The following is a 10288-nucleotide window of genomic DNA, read 5'->3' as shown; positions in this document are numbered from 1 at the left end:
TCTTGTTGGTTGATAATTCAAATTGATGAATGGAACAGTCATGTGTCCCTGACTTTGTCTGTTTGAGTGTCAGTTATTCTGTGTGTCTCTGTTCACATGTGAGTTCGCCTATGGAGGAGAAAGGAGAGGGAGTTATGTGATTGTGGACAGCTACAGCATAGCTCCTAATGAAGGAGCCTTTATACCCTCCTGATGTTGGCATTTTGGATACAGCTGAAAGACAGTGTTAAAAGTTCTTCACACAATGCTTGACTCAAGGGTGGAAGAGTTAGCATTGGAATTAAAGTCAATTGGGGTTAATTTTAAACCACTTGGGAAATGATTCAATTTGGCTATGGTTTGATGTTCAGTTTGCCTATTCATGATTTGTGAGTCAGAATCCTGTTTAGAAATACCAATTAAAGATAGTTGGTTGAATGATGAGATCACGGCATTCTGCACTTAAAGTTGAGGAATGATAATGTTCTTAGCATGGAGATAAAGCAAGCATCCTTTCTTACTGGTTTCCACCAGTCATGCACTCAGTTTGACAGTTTCTAATACTGGTTGTCTTCATTGTATAAACCACTATTAAGGATATTATATTATTATAGTCATACATTTGATCACCACATCAGTTACCACTTTATATCGTTCTCCATTGTCTTAATCATTTCCTTTGTTTTACAGGGAGGAACACAGAGTCTCAACACATCCACCCTTTAAAAGACATGGAGAAAGGCAAAGGTATGGGATTTAGGTTATCGACAGGGCTTTGATTGCTCATAAGACTGCTTAGTAATATACAGTGCCTCCGGGAAAGTATTTAGACCCCTTGACTTTTTCCACATTTTGTTACATTACAGACTTAATCTAAAATGGATTAAAAATAAATACATCTTTAGCAATCTACACACAATACCGATAATGAGCGAAAACAGGTTTTTAGAAATGTTTGCAAATGTATTACAAATAAAAAACAGATACCTTATTTACATAAGTATTCAGACCCTTTGCTATTAGAGGTGCGTCCTGTTTCCATTGATCATCCTTGATGTTTCTTTGGTCTTGGCCATGGTTGAGAGTTTGGAATCTGATTAATTGATTGCTTCTGTGGACAGGTGTCTTTTATACAGGTACCAAACTGAGATTAGGAGCACTCCCTTTAAGAGTGTGCTCCTAATCTCAGCTCGTTACCTGTACAAAAGACACCTGAGAGCCAGAAATCTTTCTGATTGAGAGGGGGTCAAATACTTATTTCCCTCATTAAAATGCAAAATCATTTTATAACATTTTGACATGCGTTTTTCAGGATTTTGTTGTTGTTATTCTGTCTCTCACTGTTCAAATAAACCTACCATTAAAATTATAGACAGATCATTTCTTTGTAAGTGGGCAAACGTACAAAATCAGCAGGGGATCAAATACTTTTTCCCCCCACTGTATATACATATATGTTTTATACAAATCGACTTAGTCATGTGTGCATACATTTTACGTTTTGGTGGTCCCAGGAATCGAACCCACTACAATCAACCCCAATCGACCCCACTACCCAAGCTTGTGTCCCTCCGTTATGTAACAGGTTGTACAAAGGACAATTTAAGCCTACTAGAAAGTGTGTTCCCTCAGGCCTGGAGGGAAGCAAAAGTCATTCTGCTGCCCAAGAATAGTATCGCCCCCTGTACTGGCTCAAATAGCCGACCAATCCTCCTGTTACCAACCCTTACTAAACTTTTGGAATAAAATATGTTTGACCAGATACAATGCTATTTTACAGTGAACAAATTGACAGCAGACTTTCAGCACGCTTATAGGGAGGGGCATTCAACAAGCTCAGCACCTACACAAATGACTGATTGGCTGAGAGAAATTGACGATAAAAATACGTTTTGTTAGACTTCGGAGCAGCTTTTCACATTATCGATCATAGTCTGTTGCTGGAAAAACTTGTGTAAGGGCTTTACACCCCCTGCTATATTGTGGATAAAGAGTTACCTGTCTAACAGAAAACAAGGGTGTTCATTAATGGAAGCCTCTCTAGCATAATCCAAGTAGAATCAGGAATTCCCCTGGGCAGCTGTCTAGGCCCCTTACTTTTTTCAATCTTTACTAGTCAAATCACATTTTATTTGTCACATGCCCTGAATACAGCAGGTGTAGACCTTACCGTGAAATGCTTACTTACAAGCCCTTAACCAACAATGCAGTTCAAGAAATAGCGTTACTAAAATATTTACAGGAAATGTACATAACAATAACGAGGCTATATACAGGGGGTACCGGTACAGAGTCAATGAGCGGGGGTACAGGTTAGTCGAGAGAATTTGGAAAGTGATTATGCATAGATAATAAACAGCGAGTAGCAGCAGTGTAAAAACAAAGGGGGGGGTCAATGAAAATAGTTCAGGTGGGCAGTCTTATGGCTTGGGGGTAGAAGCTGTTAAGGAGGCTTTTGGTCCAAGACTTGGCGCTCCGGTACCGCTTGCCGTGCGGTAGCAGAGACAGTAAAACCAGTGTGTCCATGTATGCGGATGACTCGACACTATACACGTCAGCGACTACAGCGACTGAAATGACTGCAACACTTAACAAAGAGCTGCAGTTAGTTTCAGAATGGGTGAAAGGAATAAGTTTGTCCTAAATCTTTTCAACTAAATCATTCACTAAACCCTAAACCTCAACTAAATCTTGTAATGAATAATGTGGACATTGAGCAAGTTGAGGTGACTAAACTGCTTGGAGTAACCCTATTGTAAACGGTCATGGTCAAAACATAGTGATACAACAGTAGCTAAGATGGGAAGAAGTCTGTCTTTAATAAAGCGCTGCTCTGCCTTAACAACACTATCAAGAAGGCAGGTCCAACAGGCCCTAGTTCTGTCGCACCTGAACTACTGTTCAGTCGTGTGGTCAGGTGCCACAAAGAGGGATTACAATTGGCTCAGAACAGGGCAGCACCTTAGGCACATCTATCACTCCAGTATTAATGCTAAATTATAATTGTTTTCGCCTCTAGGGCCTATTTATTGCCTACTTCCCTACTCTTCTACATTTGCACACACTGTACATAGATTTTTCTATTTTTCTTTTGTGTTATTGAGTGTACGTTTGTTTATGTGTAACTCTGTGTTGTTGTTTTTGATGCACTGCTTTGCTTTATCTTGGCCAGGTCACAGTTGTGAATGAGAACTTGTTCTCAACTGGCCTACCTGGTTCACCTGTCTGGGCTAGGGGGCAGTATTTTCACGGCCGGATGAAAAACGTACCCAATTTAAACAGGTTACTACTCTGGCCCAGAAACTAGAATATGCATATTATTAGTGGATTTGGATAGAAAACACTCTGAAGTTTCCAAAACTGTTTGAATGGTGTCTGTGAGTATAACAGAACTCATATGGCAGGCAAAAACCTGAGAAAAATCCAAGCAGGAAGTGAAAAGTCTGAGAATTGTAGTTCTTCTTTTGATTCTTTATCGAAGCTACAGTGTCTGTGGGGTGACGTTGCACTTCCTAAGGTTTCCATTGGCTGTCTAAAGCCTTCAGTAAGTGGTTTGAGCATTTTTCTGTCACTGGGCAGATAATAGGAGCTCAGTTACTGAGTGGTCTGCCTGGCAACAAAGGGATTGGATATGCACGGTCACGCGAGCACGCCGTTCCTTCTTTTTCTTCTTGAATGAATGGAACATTTTGACTTTTCGTCTCTCGTTCCGCGCTCGCGTGTTATGCGTTTGGATAAGTTATCTTTACGCACGAACAAAATAGAGGTATTTGTACATAAATATGAATTATTTCGAACAAAAACAACATTTCTTGTGGAAGTAGCAGTCCTGGGAGTGCATTCTGATGAAGATCAGCAAAGGTAAGAGAATATTTCTAATACTAATTCTGAGTTTAGGTTGCCCCGAACTTGGCGGGTGTCTGAATAGCTCACCGTGATGGCTGAGCTATGTACTCAGAATATTGAAAAATGTGCTTTCTCCGTAAAGCTATTTTAATATTTGACACAGCGGTTGCATCCAGGGGTAGTCTATCTATAATTCTTAAAATAATTGTTATATATTTTGTCAACGTTTATGATGAGTATTTTTGTAAATTGATGTGCACGTTCACCGGACGTTTTGGTGGGAATACATTTTCTGAACATCACGCGCTAATGTAAAATGCTGTTTTTTGATATAAATATGAACTTTATCGAACAAAACATACATGTATTGTGTAACATAATGTCCTAGGAGTGTCATCTGATGAAGATCGTCAAAGGTTAGTGCTTCATTTAGCTGTGTTTTGGGTTTTATTGACACATGTCCTTGCTTGGAAAATGGCTGTGTGATTATTTTTGTCTATGTACTCTCCTAACAAAATCTAATGTTTTGCTTTCGCAAAACATTAGACAACCATCTCTGCAGCACTCCAACAATCAGGCCTTTATGGTAGAGTGGCCAGAGGGAAGCCACTCCTCAGTAAAAGGCACATGACAGCCCGCTTGGACGGAATGCCAAGCGTCACGTCTGTAGGAAAGCTGCTCATCCACTGTGACGCAGTCGCTGGGGATGAACCTTCCTCTACAGGGTAAGGTCCCACACACACCGGAAGGCTGCCAGGCGGTCCGTTGCCTCTCTGAACACTCTGCTCCTCTTGTCATCAAGCCTGAGGTAGCGACGGATATTCTCATATCTTCCGACCGACATGGTGGCCTTATACATTGGATTCTTCAGTGGATCCAAAAATTGCTCCCGTGTGGAGACACCCAGCTTTTCTCCATGCCGGCAAGGAGTGTTAAACCAATGAAGGCCTTTAGTTCCTCTGTTGACTTCTCTCCGCTCTGTCCCCTTTGCTGTTGCTGTTCTCCGTCCTTCTAAATTTGTACACTTTAGGACCTCCTCAATGATGTTGTCGCTAATGAACAGCTCCCAGGCATCTGTTGGTTGTATATCTGGCAACATTCTTATGAGCCCACTTATGAAACTCCTTTTACTCAATTAGTTAAAAAGGAGAAATGAAAACGTGATTAATGAATATTAAAAACAAGATATTTTATACATATTTTATTAATTACATTGATTTTATTGTTGGTGCAAAAAGAAAGGTCAGTTTGACGAGTGCAATGCAGTGAATTCCATAGGAAATACATACGGGTCATATTTGACCCACATATGAAAACTTGGTAGTGATGCAAAAACAACAATTTTTACTTAAAAAAATAAGAAATTAAAAACAAAATCAGGATGTTAAAACATTAAAGACACATTATTTAAGGAATTACTGGAATATTAGATGAGGACATTTTTTGGGAGGATCAATACAGCAAAAAACAACATTAGGCCGGGTCATTTTGACCAGCATATGCATCCTAGGGTTAAACGTACATGGGGAGCTAACATTAATGATATGCATGTCAATCTCTGATAGCTCAAAGTGGAAGAGATATTGACTTCATCACTACTTCTTTTTGTAAAAGTGTTGACAAGCTGAATGTACCAAGCTGTCTGTTAAACTACTAGCACACATCTCAGACACCCCACAAGACATGCCACACTTTTTACTAAAACCCCCAAAAAACAGTGTCTCAACGAGCTTCCAAGCTGGGGGTAGAACACTTCCTCTCTCGCGCCACTGTCACAACCCCCCTTCGCACAGCTGATGCTGGCTATTTAATAGGGAATTAAAGGGGAAGCGCCCTATTGGAAAGAGAAGTACTGAGACGGTTCAGACAAATTCAGGGCCGTCACACACCCCCTCCCCTGGAAAAAGCCGACCATTGCCCTGGAAGGCACATCTTTGTCTGGGAAACCGAGAAAAGTCTCCTCATCACTTTCCTCTGCAAAAATATTCAGGACTTTGCGGCGGTCACGCTCCTCCGCTGAGGGGCAACAGGCCTTAAGGCGTGAGACTTCTTGGTGTTGGAATTCAAGAAAAGTCTCCTTGTCACTTTCCTCTTCAAAGATATCCAGGACCTTGTGGCGCTCAATCTCCTCCAATTCCTCAGCCGAGGGGTAACAGGCCTTAAGGTGGGAGACATGGACAACACGCATACCTTCACCTGTGTCCTTTTTCTCCACTCTGTAGTTCAGAGTCTTGCCATTTAGGAGCGAGCTTGGCTTAAAAGAATTGTTCAACTTTTGAGTATGGATGATCGCGAAGCCACACCCGATCACTAACCTGGAACTGGATGTCTCGTCTCTTCTTATCATAATTTCTCTTCTGCTTGAGATGAGCCTTGATCATGTTCTTTGAGACGAGCTCTCAAGTCGTGAAGATGGACTACCTGGTCATAGCAGATTCTGGAGTAACATGCTGGGGCTGTAGCACCATATCCAAGGGTCCTCGGAAGGGACGACTCCGGTTCAGCTCTGCAGGGGTGACTCCAGTGGACTCTTGCACAGCAGAATTCAGGGCAAATCGAAACTCGTGAAGGTACTTGTCCCAGTGTTTGTGCTTGGTCCCTACATAGGAAGCGACCATTGTCTTCAAGGTTCTATTAACCCTCTCTGTGAGGTTGGTCTGTGGGTGATAGGCCGTGGTAAACTTCTGTCTCAGGTTCCATCTTTGGCAGGTCTCCTCAAAGAGATCAGAGACGATTGGGGAACCTCGGTTAGACAGGATGTAATCAGGCACTCCCCAGCGAGTCAGGATCCCTCTCATGAGGATGTTAGAGACGGTCCTCGCTGTGGCCTGACAAAGGGCAAAGAGCTCCACCCACTTGGAATAGTGTTCAACAAAAACAAGAATTTACACATTCTGATTGGAGCTTCTAGGAAATGGGCCCATCAAATCCACTCCTAACATTTCCCAAGGTTGGGCAACCACAGTTTGCTACAACTTGCCAGCTGGCTTTTTGCCTTCTGGTTTGTACATTTGACAAAACTGACAGTTTCAGATGTGTGACTTCACATCCATGCCCAGATGTGGTCATGGATGTGTAATACAGTACAGTAATGCTTGTAACCGCTTATAGGTTTTGAACCTGCCCAAATTACCAGCTAACGGGTCTTCATGGAAATGTTGCAGCATTTGAAGGTGTGGAGGTTCAGGTATGTACATTTTGGTAGAGTGTTCTGTGAGGTAGTTGTACAACACGGTAGACTTTGTCTTAAATGATGGTCAGCTTTGTGGTAGGATTGACCATCTTTTCTCCATCTTCCAGGATAGTCTGGTACAAAGCCTGTACTTCTGGATCATCCTGTTGGGCCTTCCATATGGCTAGACAGGGCAGTAGCACATGTAAGATGAGGGCCAGTGTTACCACCAGCAGGAGCTCTGGATAAGGCATCTGGAACAGTGTTGTACTTTCCTTTCCTTGATTCTACAGCAAAGGTGAACTCTTGCAACTGTAGAGCCCATCTACGGTTTTGATTGGAAAAATGCTTCTCACTCTGCTTGTGTGGAAACCAGTAGCAATTGTGTGCGATATCAATCTGGACACCACTGAAGTACATGAAATCAATTCCCAACACGACAGGAAAAGCAAGGGTCTTGGAATGTAGAATAACAGAAGGAATCAAATAGGAGTGGTTACACAGTCGGAACTCTACCTCACTCCATCCAAGACGTCGTTTAGCCTCACCTTCAGCCAGATATAGAGAACCTTCTGTCCATGGCTTCAAGTTGTATTGTGGACCTTTATCCTCCTTCCACAGCTTCTCAATGAGCAGTGTATAGGATGACCCGGTGTCCAGGATGGCTTTTTCTGTCCAAGGGCCTTTGGACAGAGGTAACACCAGTTGGTGCGGTATTGACTGAAAGGAAGGGGATGTCGATAGGTGGGCGTAGGCAGTGACTGTTGGGGTTTCAGCTCTGGTCAAAGCACCTGGAGTAGGATGGTCGTTCCTGCGAAGGGAGTTAGGTGTGTTGGCCTGTTGTGATTTGTTGTACGGTTTGTGGTTTCTGGAAGGGTTTTCTTGATACTGATTTGGACATGTAGCCGAAGAATGTCCCTTTTTCCTACAGCTCCAACAGAACACTGGAGGGCTCTTGGCTGGAGACTCTGGCTGTGGTTGATGGTCTGGCTTGGGTAACTGTTTGAGTGTCTGTTTCTTTCTCTGTTTGTATTGCTGTTGGTATTCTCTGTCCTTCTTGAACTGCTGTCCCAGTCGAACCAGTCCATCTACAGTGCTGACTCTTTCTCTGAGTTGACTGGATAGTAGAGGGTTGATGTTCCTCAAGATCAACTTAATGACCTCTTCCTCCTCAATGCCAGATTTCCACCATCTGCACAGGTAGTGGTAACCGTATGCAAAGTCACGGATACTCTCTCTCTCTGTACTCGATTCCTTACTCTGTCTGCCAGCTCATCTGTGTAGTCCTCAGACGGAAATGCAGAGAAAAACTTTGCCTCAAAGCCAGCCCAGGAGGTAGTGGTGAGGCGTGCCATGTCCCACCAGTCTCGAGCTGTCCCATGCAACACATTCCTAAATGTGGCAAGGAGTTGTTTGTCAGCCAGGGGAACGTCATGACATCTTTCCAGATACATTAGTGGATCAGTATTGTCATCCTTTTACCCCAAAGGTGGGAAATTGCAATTTAATGGGCTTCGCCCCCACATGATGTCTACTCAAATCACCGTGAACAAGAGAGCTAGGAGGGATTGAGGAAGTAGAGGGTGATGGAGTTATCAGACCATGAAAATGAACACCAGGATGCATCCTGCAGGGAGTGGCTGCAGCATAGCCTTGTCTTGGCTGTTCTGCCAGCTTGGTCCTCAGTGGTCTGAACAGAAGTGGACACCAGAGAAGCTCTGTGCAAGTTGTGCCTAATGGATAAGGCACTGGCCTTCTAAGCCAGGGATTGTGGGTTCAAGTCACATCTGGGGTGCCATTTTTTCTGTAACGGTTTTGACTTGAGGTTATTGTTTGTAGGGCTGCCAGGTAGGTTATGCCTACCACAGAAAATATAGATTTCTCCTTTTCCAACACTATCAAGAAAGCAGGTCCTACAGGCCCTAGTTCTGTCACACCTGGACTACTGTTCAGTCGTGTGGTCATGTGCCACAAAGAGGGACTTAGGAAAAGTACAATTGGCTCAGAACAGGGAAGCACGACTGGCCCTTAAAAGTACACGGGGAGCTAATTTTAATGATATGCATTTCAATCTCTCATGGCTGAAAGTAGAAGAGATATTAACTTCATCACTACTTGTTTTTGTAAGAAGTGTTGACAAGCTGAATGTACCAAGCTGTCTGTTTAAACTACTAGCACACAGCTCTGACACCCATGCATACCCCACAAGACATGCCACCAGAGGTCTCTTCACAATCCTCACGTCCAGAACAGACTATGGGAGGCGCACAGTACTACATAGAGCCATGACTACATGGAACTCTATACCACATCAGGTAACTGATGCAAGCAGTAGAATCAGATTGAAAAAAAAACCTGGTAAAATACACCTTATGGAACAGCGGGAACTGTAAAGAGACACACACAAAGGTACAGACACACACACACAAGCGCTAGCACACACACCCTTTTTTGCATTGTGATATTGTTGTATGGTGGTATTATACATTTTGTATTGTGGATATGTAGTGGCATAATAATGTCATATGATTACTGTTTTATATTTAGTTTTATATGTAATGTAATTGCCTTAATGTGTTTGGACCCCAGGAAGAGTAGCTGCTGCCTTGGCAACAGCTTGTTGGGGTTTATTTCCTTGTTCCTTGTCAATCATTGGCTCATTGGTGAAATTAGCATTATGACAATATATTTAATGAAATCATTCAAAACCTTTATTAATGCAATTGCAGACAGAAGTTGACAACAGGAACATAACGCATGTTTCCTAGTAAGTTCTGCATTAAAGAAAAGGTCCCATGTTATTTTATCTAACCCGAAGTCCAGCCCTCGTGATCAAATCAAATTTCAAATCAAATGTATTTATATAGATAGCCCTTCTTACATCAGCTGATATCTCAAAGTGCTATACAGAAACCCAGCCTAAAACCCCAAACAGCAAGCAATGCAGGTGTAGAAGCACGGTGGCTAGGAAAAACTCCCTAGAAAGGAGTGCTTTTTTTAGAAAGGAGTGATGTCACTGCCTACGTCATTGTCTTTTACTCATGAGACCAAAACCATGCCTACACAGCTATATAAACAAGGCTTTTAGTGTGTTATCTAAAAGCTTAGCAGTAAATGTCCAAGTTGATTTATAGTGGAATGTCTGACTAGTCTTCTATCTCTTACACTCCCCTGCAGAGTTCTGTCTTCAGTCACACATTTCTCAGACAGTTTCTTCATAAGAGGCAGAGAGCCTAGAAAAGTGCTGTGGAACAATATTAAACCTCATAATGTATATATATTGTTCATCTG

At 42.5% G+C, this 10288-nt stretch overlaps 1 protein-coding gene across 4 annotated transcripts in view; it reads left to right on the top strand.

Moving 5' to 3' along the window:
• The window catches only part of LOC115206449 (CMP-N-acetylneuraminate-beta-galactosamide-alpha-2,3-sialyltransferase 4), a 60131-nt gene that overhangs the window by 12262 nt on the left and 37581 nt on the right, over window positions 1–10288 (top strand). For all 4 annotated transcript variants that reach the window (XM_029773473.1, XM_029773475.1, XM_029773474.1 and 1 more), the window contains exon 2: window positions 670–726. The gene's annotated coding sequence lies outside the window, so the exon portion shown is untranslated. The remainder of the gene's footprint in view (window positions 1–669; window positions 727–10288) is intronic.

This window comes from Salmo trutta, chromosome 13 (assembly GCF_901001165.1).
Source record: "Salmo trutta chromosome 13, fSalTru1.1, whole genome shotgun sequence".
NCBI lineage: Eukaryota > Metazoa > Chordata > Actinopteri > Salmoniformes > Salmonidae > Salmo > Salmo trutta.
The sequence above is the reverse complement of the archived record's forward strand: the minus strand, read 5'-3'. Positions and strand labels throughout refer to the sequence as shown.